Genomic DNA, 21264 nt, shown 5'->3' with positions numbered 1-21264 from the left:
TAGGAAAAAAAGGTTTCTCCGAGAAAACGAAAAAATACCTGCGCCGAACACCGTTGAACTTGCGCCGAACCCATAGCGGCGCCATCTATCGACAGCCCGTGATATCGCGAGGAGAAACTAACTCTCGTTACAGTTACTCTCGAGGTCGAGGGAGGGTTAAGGGAGAGTATCATCGAAAGAAGCGGTCGGGAAAGAGTAACTTCCATGCAGATAGAGTTAAAGGAGAGTAAGTTAGGGCACTTACTCTCCCTTGACACCTTTTTTTTAGAGTGCACTCTAAAAAAAAAGGCGTCATCGTAACACTTTTTGGAGTGTAAATGGTTTGTCGCAGTATCCACCCTTTTTTGAGAGTTAGGGTTACTCCTCGAAAGGTGGTGTTGACATTACTCTTTTAAGAGTAACAAGGAGTTACTCTTGACGAGAGTTACAATTACTCTTCAAAATGAGGTGTTGACTTTACACTTTTGAGAGTAACAAGGAGTTACTCTTGACGAGAGTTAGAGTTACTCTTGTCTAGGGTAGGGGTTACTCCTTGAAATGAGGTGTAAAATTAACACTTTTGAAGAGTAGCACACTCCTACAGGGGGAGTTGTATGTACTATCGGGGAAAAATGAAATGCGAACAGAGGAGCGCGTGGCTCGCGGTACAGGCTGCGCCACCTGGAAGTGAGCCTAGGAGCGAGGGTGCGAGGCCTACTCCGACGTGTTCACGCCCCTCCCCCTGCGCTCCCCAAGCTTCAGCAGTGCGCCTCTTAATGCGCTGAAAGCTATCACCGCTATCTTTGCTGGCTCAGCGCGTGCGGTACAAAAAAGCTCGCCGCACTCTCCGAGGAGGCAAAGGTAGCGGTGACAGCTTTCAGCGCACTGAGAGGCGCACTGCCGAAGCTGGGGGAGCGCCAATCGAGAGGCGTGAACACATCGAAGTAGGCCACGCACCCTCGCTCCTAGGCTCACTTCCAGGCGGCGCAGCCTGTACCGCGAGCCACGAGCTCCTCTGTTCGCATTTTATTTTTCCCCGATAGTACCCTCGAAGCGAATGTTGTGGCTACTCTCTTAGGTGTAAATAGAACAACTCTAATGAGTGGTCAAGGCTACACTCTCAGGCCAAGAGTTATTTTAACTCCCTTGTAAAGGGTAACTTCAGCTACATAAGAAGTGTTAATTAAACTCTATGTCAGAGCTAAAAGTATGCTCTGTCAGGTGTTACCTATTCCCTTTCATGTAGTGTGCCTGAACTCAATAGAAGGGCAAACGAAGAGCTTCCAAGACATTGAATCCCTTAAGCAAGGTGTTTATTTCCCTCGAATATGGGCATTTCTTGTTCACAGCTATGCAATGCACAGATGCGAATGTCCGAAGAGAATTCTGCATGTGCTCACAGGACGATGGATTGTAGGAACGGGTGGAATGCAGCTGGAATGCAGCACGAAAGGTGTGGCATGAGCCTTTTCAGAGGGTGCCCATACAGGCCCTCATACAAGGTCGAGTGAATACAGTAATACGGTGCTCGTTAAAAAAACAGATTTTAATGTACATGTAAAAAAATACCCTTGTTCAATTTCTCAATTTTCCAGTTTTGAAATTAAATCTAGTACCAAGATGGACTTGGTCTTGTAGGTCAAGCCAATGAAGTTGCCAATCACAGCAAGTGACCGGGATGCTTTTGGACAGTAGGAAATGTCATGGACCCAGTATAGCGCAAGAATGAGCGCAATACCGGCCACAATGTCCGTTACCTCGAAGGAGCAGTCCTCCAGCACCACCGTGAGTGGTGAACTTGAGGCCCCTACCCTGACTTGCATCACGGGGAAGGCTGGCTGGACATGTTCCTCCTCCTGTGAAGAACGAACATGGGAAATTTGTAGTATTTGAAAGGAAGATAATTACTAAAGAAAGTCTACCAGATTTTCCTTGACAATTTCAGGTGAAATTCCCTGACCTCTGTAGAGGTGGTTCAATATATGAGACCATTACAACACAAGGCATTGAGCACTGTGAGCATCATTTTGCATGGGCTTAATCCAACCTGCATATACCGAAATATTCGGGTTCCTCCAATCCGGGTTAAATGAGCGCTTTCTTGCCGCCGACATCTTCAGTAAGAGGCGACTTCCGGAAACACAATGAAAACACAACGCTCAACCATACACCTCATTAACCGAATGGCAGAATGGCAGAATTAGGCGAATGGCCGCCAGATGCACACTTTTAAATACTTTCGGCTTAATGCTTGGATTGGGTTGGTGTCTGCGGCTTTCCCATTTGTTACTAAATCTAGAAGCTCTAACAGGACATAGCCTAGTGTCGTGCCCTAATCCAATCCAATCCAAGGCTTGGACTGGATTTGTTGGCTGTTCCCTTTGCATCGAGTAGCGCACTCTACATCGGGTAAGCAGAGCCTGCGCTCCGGTCTAAGCAGAATTTATTGCCTATTTTTCTGCCCTCAAGTCCTCAAGTTTTTGCTCAGGGCACTCGATAGCGTTTCTGACTCATTTTCCCTGACTGGGCTCACTTTTTGACAATATCCCTGACAATTCCCCGATTTTTTCCGGTAATTAAAATTTCCCTGACAATTCCCAGTTTTCCAGGTCACTAGACACCCTGAATTTACAAGACAAGAAAATAATATAAAATAAAACTGGTGTGGAGAGGGGGGGAAGGAGAAGGAGGAGGTGTACTTCCATTCACTTTGCCGCTCACATCAAAGCTAGAAATGCTACAGATCAAACAATTAAATGCCACTGTTTGAATAAACAAGCTATAATAAAGGGGCTTGCTAATGAACTTATGACAAAAGCTAAAAAGAGAAGATATCACAGTATCAAATATCCATTTTATGATTGAAGTTATACTGTGAGAATCTTTCTGGTGGCAGAAAGGCATGAATCTAAAAATAATGGCAACTGCGATAAGATATTAGAACACCTAAACAGCCAATCTTTCTTGACTCTTCACCAAACAATTGTTTTTAGGACACCTAAACAGCCAATCTTTCTTATATGAGCCCATGCCTTAGGTTGTTCTGAGCAATGTCACTGGAAGCACTTTATGGTTCAGTTGCAGAGTTTCCTATCACACCAATGCTTTGCAAGTGAGCCGAAAAATTTCTACCGCAAGCCCTATTGCCGATGCAAGCGCCTCGCACGGCTGGCAGGGAATCGAGAGCAGTCATAAAAAGCTAGCCCAAGCCTAAAAATGTGCTCTCACTTTCTAGCAGTTTCTAGCAAATAAAAAAGATGGCAGCCACCTACATCAGTCAACCTTCAGTGGCACTGATAGAGAGATCAAATTTTTAGATTTGGGCTAACTTTTTATACCCTGTAATTATGCTTGTATTAATAATCATGTGATACCCATGCACGGGATGGCACTGCCACAGATTGAAGGGGCATTTTTATACGTCTTCATAATAAAATTTGTCAGTTGATAGTTAGCGCTCGTCCCGTGTGTTTCTTCTATGTCGCAGTCGTTTTTTCCACACTTTTTGCATGATGAACTTGGAAGAGCAACCCAATTAACTCGATGGTCAGCCTGGGATGGGTACTCGAAGTGTCCTGTGCTGACTTTTTAGACATTTGAGAAGTATGAGAAAGTGCTCATTGAGACATGGGTGTGGGCTCAGTGGGCTCAAAAGCCCCTTTATTACAACTGATTGCAGTTATATTCCAAGAAACAGAAGGACAATAATTACTACAATATACTACTAAGTCTTGATTACAAAATTACTGCACTTTAAATAATTATGTTTTTTGCCAGAAATATTTCTTAAATGCATATGCACACAAGCAAAAAGAAATCTAAGAATATGAAAATAATTTACAGAAGGCAAATATAAAGCTTTCAATTAGCGCCTGCCAAAATAAAGTGTACAGAGACACTATCAGGCAGGTGTGCGTAGGTCTCACCATAACTGATCTTCACATTTTGTTTAATTTAACTTCATTCATTTCACTTTACATGTCGCACGATAGGTTATTGACTTTCTAGACATCACAAATGCGGACTTTGTATGGGTTCCTTATTGCCCTTTTCAGTGGCTGGGCACCTCGGTGAAAAACTAGAAGGCTGTTGTAGTGTCCCTAATTTGGTGTGCAATAAAAGTGTCTATATCGTGACGTACAACAGGTGACAAAGCGAAGATAAACTGAGGAAAATAGACGTTTAAGAAACGTTTGTGCCCAAAACAAAATAGGAGAACATGCGTCGCAGGCATCGAATGTCGGTGTGACAGCAGAGTCGAGCGCTGGCAATAGACTGACCACGCGGGGCTCTTTTTATAGTCTGTTCCCAATTCGAGAACATTTCTACTAAAACTTTTGGCCCTAGAACATTCTGTTCTCGAACAAACAACAATGTTCTAGAAATTTCTAGAATCATGGGTTTTTCGAGTTATTAAGAAACTGCAGTGGTCCCGGGATTCAAACCCGGGACCTCTGCATGACAGGCAGGAGTGGTACCCATTTGGCCACCACATCATGCGCGGCAATATATGTGGCCCCCTCGTGGGCCCAAAAAAATACAGCACAATCCAAATAGCACATCAAGTAGCATACCATTAAAGTGACACTTCAGTAAGTGAGAATTTGTAGTTGAAAATATTTGTTCATGTTACACCAGCACACAATAAGAGCAACAACACCATATCCTGCCTTTTGCTATAATTTTGGCCTTTCAACTAGCTCAAAGGTTGAAGCCTAAACTTTCTTTCCCCACTTCACACCACATTGTCTTTATGAATTGCCAGAATTACCAAATAAGCACGACAGGCTTATTTGCATTTTATTGTATGTCTCTCGGTATGCTCGGAGTCTGCTGAGGTAGTAAATGCCTATATAAAACACTGTTGCTTGTTGCTTTATTAGAGCATCTTTTATAGAGGCTGAAGGCATAAGACCAATACTGCCTGTCAGCGCAGCAACAGGTGCAGAGCAAGTGTTTGAACATCTCCTTCACCATATTTAGTCACATTCTCATATTTCTTAAATTTTTTTTGGCAGACCAAGTTTGTATACAACTTCATCTTATTAAAGCTACTCTTCTGATTTCTTTCGATGCTTTGTGTGTGTTCTTCAAGTTGGTGATGAGGAATTTCTCTTAAACTGCTGGTTTCTTTTTTCTAAGAGATGCCAGAGAGGCTGCTCTTAGAACAACCTCCCTGGCTGCTTTTGCTTCACAGGTACCTGCAAGCAGGGGTCTGAGCTACCATGAGTACTGAAATTGATATGCGAGCCAGTTTTCACTTCGTTTAAGAGGTTAGAAATTATATCAGAATGGTATACCATACCTTCTCAATGAGAGAAGCTGGTGAATCCTTCAGCAGGGCTGCCAGGCTCTTTACCACATCCATGGCAGGAGCTGTAAACAATGAGGTTGCTTTGTTTTCTGGTGGAAAGCGTATTCTTATATGGCAATAATTCCTAAAATTCTATACCAAAACACTATGAAATCAAGGCAATGACCACCACCCCCGACTGCACACAAATAAATATCAAGGCTGGCATAAGAAACCCATATGTTTCAACACAGTTGAATGATCATAATAATGCAGGGTCCGATCAAGAAAGATATACTCAACTTTTTTGGACCCAATAAAAAAAACTAAGCATTGCAGAAAGCTGAAAGTTCACCAGAATGTGACGCAAGCTATTTCTGATAGAATGAGGCCACTTGTATATCACGTCCGTGACGTCTACAACACATACTGGTTTTTTCTTCTTTTTTTCTTTCCCGCGTAGAGCCTTCAAGCGGTGCTAGCGACGTGCCAGTCGAACCAATCATAGGATGAGGAATAAAATTAGAGGGATTGGCGCAGGTGCAATGCTCATTGGCGGCCTGTCATTTTCTTTGGCATCTTACAAGCCAGTGCTTGAAATGTGCTTCTATGATGTGCAAGAGGGGACAGGAAAGTAGAAAGTAAAAAAATAAAATATATGCAATGACAAGAGGGAAAACAATTCTAAAGGAATGTAAAATCAATGAAAAGAAACGGAGAAGTAATCATACAATTGCAAAATGTTTGAGGAAAGGCACGAAGGTTGTGATTAAACATAGTAGGCCTATTCAAGAATCGGGAAAGTAAGAAAAAGCTTAAAGTGACATCGCAATAAAGGAACATTTTTTAAACAGCCTCAAAGAACACATTTTTCTGGAAATAAAAAATTGACAATGCGAGGTGTATTTCCGTGTTCTTGAAATAATAGCCAGTTGCAAAAAGCAGACACTGCTTCAAAGAGAATGTCCCACTGACAGTTCTGCTTTTAGGTCGCTTCACATTGACTAAATAGATGATCGAAGCCTCTAAAGGGAGAGAAAGTGCCTTTGGATACCGGAAAGTAATGATTGGCTGCAGCAATGTAGAAGCTATCAAAAAGTTCCACTGTCGGTTGGACATTCTCCTTTAAATAGTGGCCAGTGTTCTTCAGACAGAATTGTAACTCACTCAAATGAACATTTCAACATTAATATTGCTCTAATTAATTAGTGCATTATCCACCAATTTTGTAAAATGTGAACCTTGTCACATGAGTGCTCTACCCAGTTTAAAATTTTCAGTTCAGTTTTTCGAATATATGGATGTTGAAAAACAGTTTTACAGTGTCATCCAAAAGAACTGAAAAACAAAGAAAACCAGAAGACTGTGAGCCTCAGCACAGAACCACTTCTACTACACCATGAACCTACCATTGCTTTGAAAACATTGAAATGGATCAATCTCAATGTAAAAAGAAACAACCTAAACAGTGCTGTCCTGTAAACCAAAAAGCAGCTTTTTGGTTCACAAAACATTGATTCAAGCCATATTTTAACTCATGGCAAACAAAATTTGAAATCTACTTCTAAATTCAAAAGTTCCTTGAATAACCTTACATATATTAGGTTATATTAAGCAAAATACACACATATATTTAGTGATATATTAAGCGAAATACTTACAAGTGATTCCACAGCTGTATGCCAAAGCAGACGCCCCGGTCTTTTGTTTCAACTTTCCTTGCGCCAGTGCTCTGACCCTCTCGCCTTTCTTGTCAAAGAAGTTGGCCACTTCCTTCTCAGCATGGACTTGAGTCATCCTGAAAAACTCATGCAGGACCTGCAAAGAACCACGCAGACAGATAGTTCTTTAAGCCGGCATTGGTATGAGTAGCCACCATCATTTTCCTATTCTACTTAAAGAAATTGGCTAGAGAGCATAAAGTACTATCGTAATATTCTGATAGATGCCTCACCCTACAAACATTACACCTGTTTCCAATATGGTTTTCTGTTTTTGTCAAAGAAAGTTTAACATAGCCTACATACAAGACACTACCTCATCCGGGCCAGGCTGCTATAATGGTTCAACCTTTCTTGATTACATGCCAAAATTCTTCTTAAATTATTTCCATTTGCTCTTTTTTTTTAGTATATTACAGTGCTATAGTGAGTCAAGCATTCCAGGTGGAGATATTGCCATTATTACCTTATTGATATGAATAGTAGTTGCTGATTTACTAGTTTATTCTATCAATAAGCAGAACATAAAGTTAGGACCTTTATGGTCCCGACTGTATGTCCCCTGGGTATTCCGGGTTCGAAACACCAGCCCAGGGTCTTCCAGCACTCTGCTGAGCTATAGATGGCTGTTCCAAGGATCTTAGACATCAACGCTCATATTTAACAAAGAGCGAAAGAAAAAAGTAGTTTTTTACGGAATGGCCCGTGGTTTAATGCAGCATCGACATATACTGCAGTAGATATTCTACTCTCGGACTGTGCCCCCGTCCACCATTTTCTTTACTTCACCCTCATTCTTAAGTAGCTCGGTTTCTTCAGCGTGTGTTGTATGCATGCACAATCAGTACAGGAAGTCGGATGAGGATCTGGCAAGCTCCCAACTTCATATCTTTGGTATCAGTTCAGTTTTGTACTCCATAAGCAATTTTTCACTGTATCCGGCCATCTTGTTGACACACCTGAATTGCTTTGGCTTTGCATCAAGTCAAACCTTTTAAGGTTTTGTGAAAATGTTAAACCTGGGCGTGAATAGTATGTTTCTGATGCAATATCAGGTATTTTGAACTATCATTAGTAAACACTGTATGATATGCAACCTTATTGAAGTGCATAGAGAAATTTAGTATTGATGAACAACGTCAGAGAATAAAAACTCGCATTCATGTTATTTTCGTTACTATGATTGAAACTGTATTTTCAGAATGCCAGTACGTGTTTTCATTCCTACTGTCTGAAAACTAGCCAAATATTATTAGTGAAATAATAATACACATCTGAAAACATGCGACAAGAGGCAACAGCCATGCAAGAGGCATTAGCCATGCCGTTCAATGACGGCACGTAATCTGACCTACAGGGCTGTGGGGATAGTGTTTCCTCTTCTTCATGGGGACTTAGGACAGTATCTAGTCCTTGTCCCAAGCCCTCAGACGCTCACAAGGTGTGCTGGGTTGGTGGGCTAGGCAGCCTACTTCTCATTATCACTTCATGCTACAACTAGATATGTCTCATATTTAAGACATCTGCCAAATATAACAAATATAAAATGATTAAATTACAAAAGAAATCAAAAGAACGACAATACATCACAGCCCCTACAGAAAATACTGTGCATTAATTGGTAATTTTTTGCACGCTCACCCCATTACAGTTTCACATAATGTCTAAAAACAATTTTTTCTTTAGTTCTTACCTCCTCCTTCACCTCCAGAGCAGGGTAGAGGTCTAAGACCTCTTTTACAGTGCGGGGATTTTCGATGATCCATGCACGCCGCTGAACATGCGTCCTTTCCATGCCGTCGGAGATCATCGCCTCATTCCTTGTCTCGGGGGCCTTTTTCATTTCCTTCTCAGGAACTCAATATGTGCCTCAATTGAGGCTGCGTCCTCCCCTATGTCATAGGGTGCGGGCTAGAACGAAACAATACATTTATGTTAAATGTTTCAACGCTTGAATGCACAAAATCAAAAGGCTTTTGTTCATATTCACCGACTAAGCAGTGGTGCCCTGTGAGACTGTTTCTGTACTGGCTTCCTAATTAAACATTTTGATGGGAATTACTCACAAAGCACCACATTGCATAATTTGATTACAGAACTTCTGTTCATACATGCATTCTTTTAGTGCAGTGAGCAAGTATGCAGTTCCAACTATGTCAATAAAACTGCTGGTGAAGAGTGAACATTTTGACTAAAATTGAAAATGAAACTCTGAAAATCCATTAATTACATTTTAATTTTGTTTACAAATTAAGTGTAATGATGTCAGCTATTTGCAGGCCTATCATATTTTTGTGCTTCGTTTTTCTACTGTTAAGGAGAGACTAGCGGTAATGATGTCAGCTATTGGCAGGCATGTAATATTTTTGTATCTCGTTTTTCTACTGTTAAGGAGAGGAGAGAACACATCAAACTCGTAGAAACAGAAGATGAAAGGCTTAAAGGAAGCTGCCAGAAACTAACACCCCTGATAAACCCAGAAATTTCCAAACTTTTTAAGCTTTATACACAGCACAGAGATTACAGTTAGCCAGTTAGACATCTTCCCTCTTGTCCTGGTCAGTATTTTTAGCACGCTGTTTATTTTCGATTGTATTATGAGCCAACTCGCCTACATCGCGACTTTAATCCAGGCTATTTTTTGACCGAATTCCTTAGCAAAACACGAAATATATTATCTCACCAAAGCGTCCCTTTAAAGGAACTCTGCAAAGCAAAGCATGTTTTTTTAAACAATCTGGAAGGACATGCTTGTCACAATATGCATTTTCTACATAAACTTATATGGGGAAATATTGATGGCATGAAACTCATTTTAGCTAGTAATTATTTTACCTGCTGATGCATGCCTGCTAAAAAGTGGTTGAAATATGTCACGCTAGAACGACCAGTCATTTTGAGTTCATTCAGTGTTTTAGGTTCTCATGTCCAGTGTTCAAATATTTGGCAATAGTGTAATTTACATGATGTCAGAGCCCCTGTTTATGCTGAGTCACTAAACGCAAGCATGGCCGCTAAAGTCAAAGGCACCGAGGAGATTGGACAATTCCCTTTGCTTCCTTTTCTTTTCTACAAGACGTGCAAATAGAAGTGCAAGTTCATCGCTTGGCAGTCATATTTGTGTGCAGTGATTCAGGCGTCTGCCACAAATGACTATGATATGCGCAGACTGGATCTAAAGTATCACAGGAGTCTGAAAATCCACAAAAATCCACTCTAACCAAACATCCATTTTTCAGGTCAAAGTATCATATTTGCACAATTCTGATGTGCTCCAATCGTAACACAGTTATATTGAACACTCGAATATTAAACCGATTCTACCACACTCAGTTTCCTTTTCCTGCCACTGCAATCACTTTTCGTTTAAAGGAAACCTTGTAGCGAAATCGGTTTTGTTTTTGGAAGGTTAAAACATTGAAACACCACAGAAGGGTGGATAGTTGGGCTAGTTGGGAGTGTGCATAATGATACGTTTAAATTTTCGTTCTTTCCCAGGACAATAACAGCATGGAACCAGCTGCCAAAAGATATAGTAGAAAGTGCCAGTGTCGAAGAATTTATTTCAAATTTGAAAGTTGTGCCCACGTGATTGTTTGTAATGTTTTTGTTGATTTTTTTCCTTCAAGTTTACTTTGTTCTTATGTCTTGCAGCTGGTATTGATGTCTTCTCAGTGTTGTATATCATGTTTATATTGTGATGCTCACTCCTGCCTGGACTCTAACATGAGTCTGCAGTATTTATAAATAAAGAAATAAAAATTCATCCTGGTTTAAAAAAGCGCACAAAAGACGAGGACAGAGTAAGAAACACGCACAACGTTTCTCAAAAACAACTTTGCCATGTGAGCTGACAGGCCAAGCGTTAAATAAAAGTAAATAAACAGCGGAATCTGGATTTGGATGCGGCTTTGGATTTGAATTGGACACATGTGTCCATAGCAGAGGCCCTGTCCACTTTGCATTGAGTCTCCGATTTGCTCAAGGACGTTTTTGGTTTTGTGTGGCACGTTGGGGCTTTTGGAGTTGAGAGGTTAAAAATCGGAACTTGGCGAGCGCGCATGCGTTGCACCTCGCTTCGTTGCCGTTTGACTCAAACTTGCTTCCCCTTCGGCTTTTAGCTTTTTATCCCGTGAAGCCTCCATGCTCCCGCGAGTTCTGCAATCATCTGGGGCCCTTTGTTCGGCTTTTGGACTCCCAGGCAAATAGGGAGAGGAAAGTGACATCAACAACGCAGCAAAAGCAAGTTGGATGTTGATTGGTGAGAGTCGCTTATGACGAATTGCTGCAGAAGAAAACAAAGCTCACTTTTCCTTTGTTTTCTTCTGCGGATATTCGTGATCAGCGGCTCCCACCAATCAACATCCAAACTGCATTGTTCATGCCACTTCCCTTTCCTTAGTCACCTGGGAGTCCCAAAGTCAAACATAGGGTCCCTGCTGTCGTGCATGGCATGCTTGCCGCGCCTGTCTGTCAGCGGGTCGGTGGGCTATCCAGAAAGCGCACCATAGCCGGTATTTTGCTTCGCTCGACTCTATTTTAAGCAACATGCAATTTGGGAGACAGACCGGTGGTTGGAAAAAGATCAGAACACTGCAGTTATGTCTTAATCTTAGAAATTGAAATTGTCAGTGTTGGGAAGTGCTTGAAGTACATTGTACAGTTCTACTTCATTTAGACTTCAATCAATTATGCTTTACTTGAAGTACATTCTCGGCCAGAAGTGTACCCAGAAGATTTTGTCGGGAGTAGGGCCCAGAGCGGCCATCTTAAAAACAAGTTTTTTGATTATTTTTACATACCAGCAAAAATGATCTAGAAGTAATTATACCAATTATTTTCGAACATTGGCTGGCATGACTGAACAAGGTGTGGTAATTGCGAGCAAAGATTTCCTTTTTGTTTCACTTTGAACTTTACATTGCATTTCGGTTGTCTAGCTGACTGGTTTTAAAACTGCTTGTGGGGTGGGGGCGGGGTGGGGTGGGGTGGGCCAAAAGCCTGACACCCGCCCCCCTTTCTCCCCATGGGTACGAACGACCCTGTTCCTGGCGCATCTACTTGTACTTTACTTAGAGTGCTCTTTTTCAAGTACTTGGCGGGGAAAGTACAAGTCCGAGTTCTATGTACATTCCCCAAATTCGGTTTTGCTAAATTTGTATCACAAAATGATGCTTGGTCAACTCTAGAAACACTGGTATTCAATACTGCGATATTTGCTGCCATTCCCGCAAATAATATCCCCGTAGATTAAATGCTCAGGTACCCCTATGTATATTGTATTTTAGGTATTTTACTCGAAGTACATTGCTTCTGATGTACATACTACTTTCCTTGAACTACATAACCTCTTAAGTTCTTTGTTCTTGACTTAAAGTACTTTTTCTATGAACTTTACCCACCACTGGAAATTGTCAGGCTCTGTGGACCAGACAAAGAAATGTTGCTTACACTCGGCAGGACACATTGGGCGTTGAGCCCTCGTGGAGTTTTTTTGGTGAGCTCGGCTTTGGATCGTTTCGCGCGTTCCTCTGCAACCTCCCTCACATCCAACATTCGTCGCCTTTGGTTTTTGGTCCTGTTCTTCAGGGCCTGCTTCCAGGAGCCCTGGAAGCATATGCATAATTAGATTACAACTCTCATTGCCCTAAGTTTCCTACATAACATACAAGTGCCCTTACCGTGCCACAGCCTGGCTTGTCTCCTAAAAACGGATACTTGAACACCAAATGTCGCATTGCCTCATTGTACAGATCCCGCTTTGCGGGGTACCTGAAAGACATAAGATGAATTCGCAAAAATAAACAACCACCAGCTAAGTAAACAAATTGGCACAGTCACTACTTGTCAGTGAGGGAACTCACAGCTCATATCTGCAAATATCGGCATGCAGCCAATGAATTATCCTTGAGCGAAGGTCATTAGTTAACTCCTTTTCTTGGTCCCTGACCATTTGAAGGTCTTGCTTCAGGTCGAGTGTTGGTTCCGGCAGCGTATATCTCACTGTAAGCCTGGTGGGAAGGCTTGGTGACCTAAAGCATGGCAGTGAAATAAAACAACTTGTATAATAAATTTAAATTCCTACATTCTGTTTCTTTACTTTCTCCAAAATTATATTCATATAAAAATTTTTAGGTTAATGCTAATACCAATTATTCATACACTCTTTAAAGCTGATCTACCTCTTTGTCTTGGTTGTGTGGCTGTAGTCTCCTACCCAATTTTTTATCACTCGTTATTCATGGTGAAAACAGCTCAAAAAATGACGACGAAACGTAATAAAACACGACAAGACGAAGCTGTTCCCTTCTCATCGTCTTTGCGTCTTTAGCTGTTTTCACCATGAATAATGTTTATCAACTTGCCCAAATCACTACCTTATATAGTCATTACTCGTGTTTTCATACTAAAGGCTCGGCCACACAGTTGTAACCGAGAACGACCGAGAGAGACAAGGCCGGTTTTAAGCCTCTTGAGACGTCTTAGGACCGGGTTGCTGCTGCGGAGCTGGTCCTAAGACGTCGCAAGAGGCTTAAAAACCAGTCTTGTCTCTCTCCCTTCTACTCGGCTGCAAGTGTGTGAACGGCACTTAACAATCATGCAAAGCAGAATTTACTGCTTCAGTCTGCATGGCATTTTTGTTTAGAATATAACCATTGCATGTCTGCAATCTAGCACAGAAATGCTGTTAGTGTTGCTGAATTAAACAAAGCAAAGAATGCATGTACCCGATAGCAGAGACAGGTTCCACAGGAAACGCTGCCAACGTTGAGGGAAAGTCCACCTCCTCAACGGGCCCCTGTACAATCAGATTTATCTTGTAGTGAGTCTTGACGACGCCCCGTTCATCTAAATCTATGTACTCCTCGTAGATTGGGTTATACACCTGTAAAAAAAGAGATAAAAACAAAAATATTTTGGCGTAGTGGTGTCAATTTATGCGGCAACCTTGAATTTCTTTGGCTGAGCTATTGAAGTACAATATGTATTAAAGCGCCATGGGTGAACTTTCTTATCATCAATGACAATGCATAGAAGGTTGTGTAGAGTAACAGAAGTTTCATGATTAAATAAGCTAAAAGTTCTGGGTTTCATCTTGCAAAAGATAGTAGTGATTAAATATGTCATAAAAACTGCATGAAGCTGTGCAAGTTTGATGTGAAGATTGATATAGATCTGTTTGCTTTCCAAATCACTAATTCACTCCCTCTAGAAAGCCGAGAGTGATATATTAAATAAGAAAAAGAAAACTGTAGACAAAATCTCTGCACATTCTAGTTGAAATGTGAAGCACTTTGCAGCATCTTGTAACTGCGTAAACGTTTCTTCGTAACAGCTGTGAAACTTATCTGAAATTTTAACGTTCAATTAAGATATTCGGGATTACGTGACTGTGTGTCACATAACCACGTAAGATTAATATGGAGGCAGCTAAGGAAATGGCGAGGCCGAACTTTGCATTGCTTAATGTCACAGCGCAGATTAAATTTTTTGGTCTAGACCAAGGGTGGCCAAGCTGCGGCTCTTCGCATATTAAAGTGCGGCTCGCAGCACCTTCCCCTGCACACCCCCCAAACCCACTCATCCGCCTCCCTCCTGGTCACACAATGGAACTTATTTTAAATCGAAAGACAGGTTGCAATTTGGTAGTCTTGTGCTACTGCTACCTTGAAAGTTGTTTGAGTTTTGTTTATTGATCTGGACAAAAGTTTGCCCCCCCCCCCCCTCCCCCCGCGGCTCTTGGAAGTTTCGTGGTTTTGTTTGCGGCTCTTAGGCCGGGTCAGCCTGGCCACCCCTGGTCTAGACCTATATATTCAGCTTCAGCATTTACTGAGCTGAATCCACAGATTAGCGATTGGCCCAAGGCCCAAACACACTTGCGCACATGTACTGGAGGGAACTTTGAATTGGGCTTCAAATTTCTGGTTGTACCCCAAAATGTCAGAGGGAAGGAACCGACCGTCACTAAATGGAGGGTTGCGGGAAGTCACGTGGGTCTCACTCCTCGTGCTTTCCGCGGCTGTGCCGAAGATTTTTATTTTATTTTTGGTTATTCAGTTCCACTGGCGGGAACTTTGAATTGGGCTTCATATTTCGTGACTCATAAAAAAAAACTGTAAAACTAAAAAAAAAAAATTTTTTTTCGTGATGCTTTGATACATTAATTAACGCCTAAAATATATATATATTTTTTTTGTGTGTTAGTTATAAGCACACGCTTACGCGACCGCGTTCGGCGAGCGAATTCGGTCGACGGCAAGTGTTTTTTCCGCTAGTGTGAACCAAATATTAGTGTGTTCTGCGAGACACGATTCGGCAAAAGTTCGGCCCTACATATCAGTGATTAGTGATGGGCTGAACCTTTGCCGAATCGAAAATGCGACGCCGAATCTCGGGATTCGGCAAAGGCGAACTTTTGCCAAACTTTCCAAAAGAATCGGGGTGCGTATTTTCGGGATGAGGACAATTCGTCATATGCGCACTCGTCACAGGACGATTCGTCACAGGATGACTCGTCATGCGGGCAACTGGTCACCATGATCGGGCAGGGGACGATAGTAAATTGTAGCTTTTTAACAACTGTCCACATCCCCTGATGAGGAATTTCACGACTTCCCACTGTGATATAAACCAACGGTTATAAAAACTAATCTTACAATACTCATTCGCTTTTGCTTTCATCATATTACGACTCCTCAACAGGTTGACCGCAGTTGCTGGCTTGAACGAGCCATAATCCGACTGGCAGCCAAATATGTTTTTACTTTGCCTTGCAAACACCTCTGCGAGAAAACCAATAAGTATCGAAATTGTTTCTACTGCATGTGTACGAGTACCCCTCGTGCAGCTGCATGGCTCCACCTTTCTCTGTTGCGATGACCTCCATCCTTTTCAATGTAGACTGAGTTAAAAAATAGTCGCTTTCATATGGCCTTCGCCTTTAGGCTTCACCGTTCGGGACGAACCCAGAAGCTAAAACGTTTGTTACAACTTCTTCGACCTTGAGAAGCGAAAGACTTGCTAAGATAAGAGGTGACTAACATTGTCAGGCCGAAGCAACATTCAATGTTCGGGACCGAACCAGAAGCTAAAACGTTTTTTACAAATTCTTCGCTTTTCAGAAGCCAAAGACATGCTAAGATATGAGGTGAGGCACATTGTCCACCCGAACAAAATTGAACAGTACATTTTTGGGGGGACGAACTATTGTAAGACCGGTTGGCCGCGTGACGAGTCATCCTATGACGAATGTTGCTGTGTGACGAATCGTCCTCTGACTAATCGTCCTGTGACGAGTGTGCATGGGACGAACGGACCGTATCCCCGTATTTTCGGCACCGATTTGATTTTCAGGGTTGTTGTTGTTGAAAACATTGTTTATTGATAAAGAATGAGAGAAGGGGTGAAGGGATAGGGGGATAAAAGAGATATGAAAAGGGCGCGGCCAATGACGTCACAGACGTCCAAACCACATACCGACGGCACCAGGCGGTGGCTGCACGAACTAAAAATCGAGGAAGTGACCTACCTGCGCTACCAATCGATAATGGGAGCTACGCTACCAGTTTCTTCGCTCTCTGAGCGGCAGCACGTGCCCAACGCGACTTGAAAGAGGGGCATCCGTGGCGTCCACCCAAACGTCGTGTTTTTCTTTCCGTCGACGTTCTTTTTTTATTATATATATGCTGCAATTGCGTGTTCTACTCGCTGATATACCGCCTCCTTCCGAATTTCCTCGATTTTTCGTTTGGCTTGGCATCGGGCGATCGCGCGTGCGCAGAAACTCTTCTCGGAAAAGGTCCATTCTATTTGGTGTTCTTTGAAGTAAACACGTTTTATTTTGGGTGCCGCCGACTGCATTTTGAAGCGTCAGTCGGTCTGCGTGTGTGTGCGCGTGGTGGGGTGCTCGGCGGTTCGGCGGCGTACTCGCTGGTGTGTCGACGTACCGCCTGTGCTCGTTGCGTATCAATTGCCGACATCCAGAAACAGTGTTTTCCAATTTCATTCGCCCGGTGCCGTCGGTCACTCCTGTTGCAAAAGAAGATTCGTAGTGACTAGAGTACCGTCCGACGGCACGTTTCCAGAGCGTTCAAGTGCCATCTGACGGTGCACCACGTTACGGTACTTTGCGTCCGAAAGTCTCGTATAAATCGAATTGTCAAAATGTGGTATTCAAAGCTTTAGCGTAGTTTAATAGTTAAGGTGTCTGCATCATACGCAAGTAGTCGTGGGTTCGATCCTCAGTGGTGACTCTTTTTTCTTTTTTCCAAACATTTTGTTTTGTTGGAGAATTTGGCTAAATTTACGACATTTCTTTTTTACAATTAACACTAAACACAAAAAAAAAATGTTGTCGAGGACAGCGCTAAAAGCGCGAGTAGTTGCTTTGGATCACGCGGCACGAGCGCTACTGCAGCGGGTGTAGTGGGAGGCACTCACTTGATCGAATTATCATTTTAGCGAACTCCCACGTTTCACCGACTGACATTTTAGCGAATAGTCGGACGCCGCGAAGCGGCGTTTTTGGGTGGGCCAAATGGGTTCACATTTTTGTAATGAGCCGCCGCAGACTGTCGCCGCGAAGCGGCGCAAAGCGCAGCGCGGCGGATGGGCTAACGCGCGTCCCCGTTATTCGCTCAAATGTCGCTGTTCGCTAAAATGTCATTCGCTCATGTGATATGGACCCCGGGTGTAGTCATGCCAGTCAAGGCTACTCGCTCGCCGCTTGCACGGTCTTCGCAGCTATTCTATGCAAGGGTGATAATCCGTCGTATTACACACAAGTACAGCTCCAGAAAAATGCGTACAAAATTGCTGCGGCTGGGCTCTGTCGCCTCCTGTACACATAATTTTGATTTGCAACAGGAGTGACGGACGGCACCGGGCGAAGTTTGAAAATGGAGAACGCTTATTTTGATGTTCCTGAGAACGTCATTGGCCACGCCCCCTGGATTTGAAATCGGTGCCGAAAGTACGTAGCCAAAGGCGTGTTTCACATGCAGCGGTTTTGTCCCTAGAGCGGCGCGATTTCTGCCGTCGCGGCGCTCTGGCCAGCACCAGCGGTTGAGCGGCACGAATGCCGCTCTAGGGCCAATATCGCTGCATATGTGGAACACGCTAAAGAATCCCACGCCCCCTGGATTTCAAATCGGTGCCGAAAATACGCCTTGAGCCAGCGCCTTGAGCCACTCAGCTGGGAAACTGCCGTAGAGACTGCTCTCAAATAAGGGACAGATTAGAGGCCCAAATCTGTCCACCAGAACCGAGCTAATGGCAAACACAACGCCGCCAATTCTCCCGCAGCGGCCACTCGAGGAACTGCACATTACTTCTACTTTGGCTTTACTCGGCCATTCTGGCGCCGAAACAGATACAGCGGAAGAGGTTACAGGGGTGCCACCCCGTCTCCCCAGCGGACGCGCTACCTGAAAGGACCGCTGAGGCATGGTTGTATAAAAACAATATTAATTGTTCCGCAAAACCTTGCAAACTAAAGATTATAAAAACATCACGCGCCCTTCATTTTGTATGCCAAAGCCACGCGAGGACGCCAACACCAACCGGGCGAAGCAGCGAGCGAAGTGGCCTGGAGATGAATCAATCACCTTATTAGAGAGCGGGGATCTTGAGGCTGTCGATAGGCTGTCACCAAACGCACCAGTGCCAAGCACCACCGAAGAATCTGCCAACTAGTCCGAGTATTAAGCCGAACCAGAAAATGGGCAGGAACGATAATAAATTGTGGCCAAGGTAGGAAGGGTCTTCGAGTATATTGGGCCGCGATTAAAAAGTTTATCGCGGCGGCAATAGAGAGTTTTAGGGAACCGTTTTTGCACATACGATACGATACGGCGGGCCCTCCGGTGCGAACTGCACATGCGCGAGCCTTCTGTTGTAGCGCACGCACAGTTCCTACCGGAGGGCCCACCGTATCAGATGTGCAAAAACGCTTCCCTAAAACTCTCTATTGTGTCAGAAAACAACCCGCGCGCACGAAATAATCGTAACGCGCGAGCCGCTCCCCGACGCTCGGCCTCCCAGGGAAGGGAGACCGGCGTTGCCAAAACTCAAGTGACAGGAATGCGCAGGCAGGCGTCCCGTGGTGAGAGGCCATGCATTCCCGCTCGCAGCGCGGAGATCCCCACGCGTGATGCCGTCACATCGCGGGAATAGGAGAACGGGTCGCGGAGGCAAGCGCCTCCGCGATCCAAGTCAAGGAAATTACCTTGTGGTTACAGGTGCATCCTCGTGGTTGCGATGGCGCATATATTACCCTTCGCGCGAGGCAAACGCGTCGGTCCACGAAGAGCTCGGAGCGCCGAGGTCACCGCGCCAAACACCAAAAGCTTCGTTCAATTTACCTGCAGCTTCTGCACGGGAGCAGAAAAGTGTAGGGCAGTGTACTTCCGGTATGTGTATTGAGATACGACCGGAAGATCACCGTCTTTCACTCTTCCTCACCGGTGCAGGAGGTGCTGGTAAATCGAACGCAGCTAAAGAACACGAAGGGGACGGTGGGAGCACGAGGTGGGAGAGCGCGCGGCGGAGCAGCCGCGGCGCCACGGCGCGTAAACAACACGTGACCTGGGAAAACCGGTTCTCGTTATCCCAGCGCAATTTTTATCTTTCCCGACTTTCCCCGAATCCCCTTTCTCTCCGCTCCTGCTCGCACACAAGCCATGGCCATGGTCGCCATGCCCTCGACTCTCGGCGCCTCCACACCTCGGTGACGGTCGCTCCAACTTTTGAAGACAGAAGAATTTTCTAGTGATCCTCTTTGGCGCTCGACGCGCGTTCGTACTTTCGCGCTTGTTTTTCGATAAAATGCAATTTTTCGTAACGTTATTAGAAACACCGTTATTTTGTTTTTACTTCATAACATCAAAACCTATAAAGAATGAAAAAAAAAAGCTTAATGAGGTACCTTTAAATATGCCGACATCAAGTCGCTACGTTGTGAAGAACTCATCATTACCCCAAACAGTACTAGTTAAAATTTCTCTTTTTTATTGTTTGTCTAGCACTTGATGCGTTCAAAGATTTAGCTCGTTCCCGATGGCCTAAAAATTCCCTCTCGAAGCTTTAAGACATAGTAGTGTCAGCTAAACCCGGGTCACACTGTTTATCCATCATACCAAATACGTTTTGCAGACAAGTTCCAAAACGAGTCACCGCGACGTCAGTGCTTCGTATGCCACCGGCACGCGGCATACGAATCGTGCATGTCGCAGCGACTCGTTTTGAAGCATGTCCGCAGTATTTTGCATGATATAAAAGCAGTGTGACCCCGGCTTTCGACAAAGTTGCTGTCATGATGTGCAAACCCGAGAATGAGGCGGAAAAATTGGAAACATTGAAGTTGAAGAAAAAGTACAGAAGTTACTGGATTTACCCAACAAGGTGAGGATGAAAGCAACCAAAGGGCACATTATGATAGGAGGTTGTGGCACTCACCTGTACGAGCAGTGTCGGATTCACCAGGCCTTTGAAGTCAGACAGCAGCAGCGCATTGAAAACGTCCTTCAACTTGTGGTCCCCGTTCACCGAGATTAGTTTCTTCTTCGATCCGTACACCGCGAGACACTCAACGCTCATGACTGCTCCGAGCTCTCCCAACTCTCGAAAAAATAGCGAGGACGACGGAGGTTGATCTACGCAATTTACTTTTTGGCGAACACCAGCTGCCCCAACGGACCTTTCTTTTTAAACCACTAGCAATATCCGGTTGGCTCATTGTGTTCACATGACTTTTGTCCCCCTGGAAGATGATCCTTTTTTCGCCCAGTAGTTGATACAAAGAAGCTCTCCCCTCTCTGCTCCGTCTGTACGAAGAGAGAAAGGGTCTCGGAAAAGTGGATTCCTTACACACCTTTTTTTTTTTTTATCCTACGAAAAAAGGGTGTGGAAACGTCTTTCCGATCCGCTTCGTTTCCTACGGCCACTGCATTTCTTGTACGACCTTGAGGAAAAGGAATAGCTGGGGGGGGGGGGGGGGGGCAACATGGTCCGATTTATACCAGTATTCATCTAATATTCGCAAGCCAATGGAACTGACTGGCCTAGGGCCTGTCAGTTTCATTGGCTTGCGAATATTGGATGAACACTGGCATAAAATGGGTGATCTTAGACTGACAGTTCCATTGGCTTGCGAATATTAGATACTGGTATAAATCGGACCATGTTGGCCTTTGAGTACCCTCGGCTTGCTAACATTGGATGAACACGGGAATCAAGTGGTCATCGTTTGTTTGTCTGTGCCATCGGCATTCC

At 43.9% G+C, this 21264-nt stretch overlaps 1 pseudogene; it reads right to left on the bottom strand.

The window, feature by feature from the left end:
* Window positions 1-1562: 1562 nt before the first annotated feature.
* On the bottom strand, window positions 1563-20589 carry LOC115321383 (annotated as a pseudogene).
* Between the last annotated feature and the right edge of the window lie 675 nt (window positions 20590-21264).

The sequence above is a fragment of the Ixodes scapularis genome, unplaced genomic scaffold (genome assembly GCF_016920785.2).
Source record: "Ixodes scapularis isolate PalLabHiFi unplaced genomic scaffold, ASM1692078v2 PGA_scaffold38__2_contigs__length_395552, whole genome shotgun sequence".
NCBI lineage: Eukaryota > Metazoa > Arthropoda > Arachnida > Ixodida > Ixodidae > Ixodes > Ixodes scapularis.
Note: the sequence above shows the minus strand (reverse complement) of the source record. Positions and strands in the feature narration are given on the sequence as shown.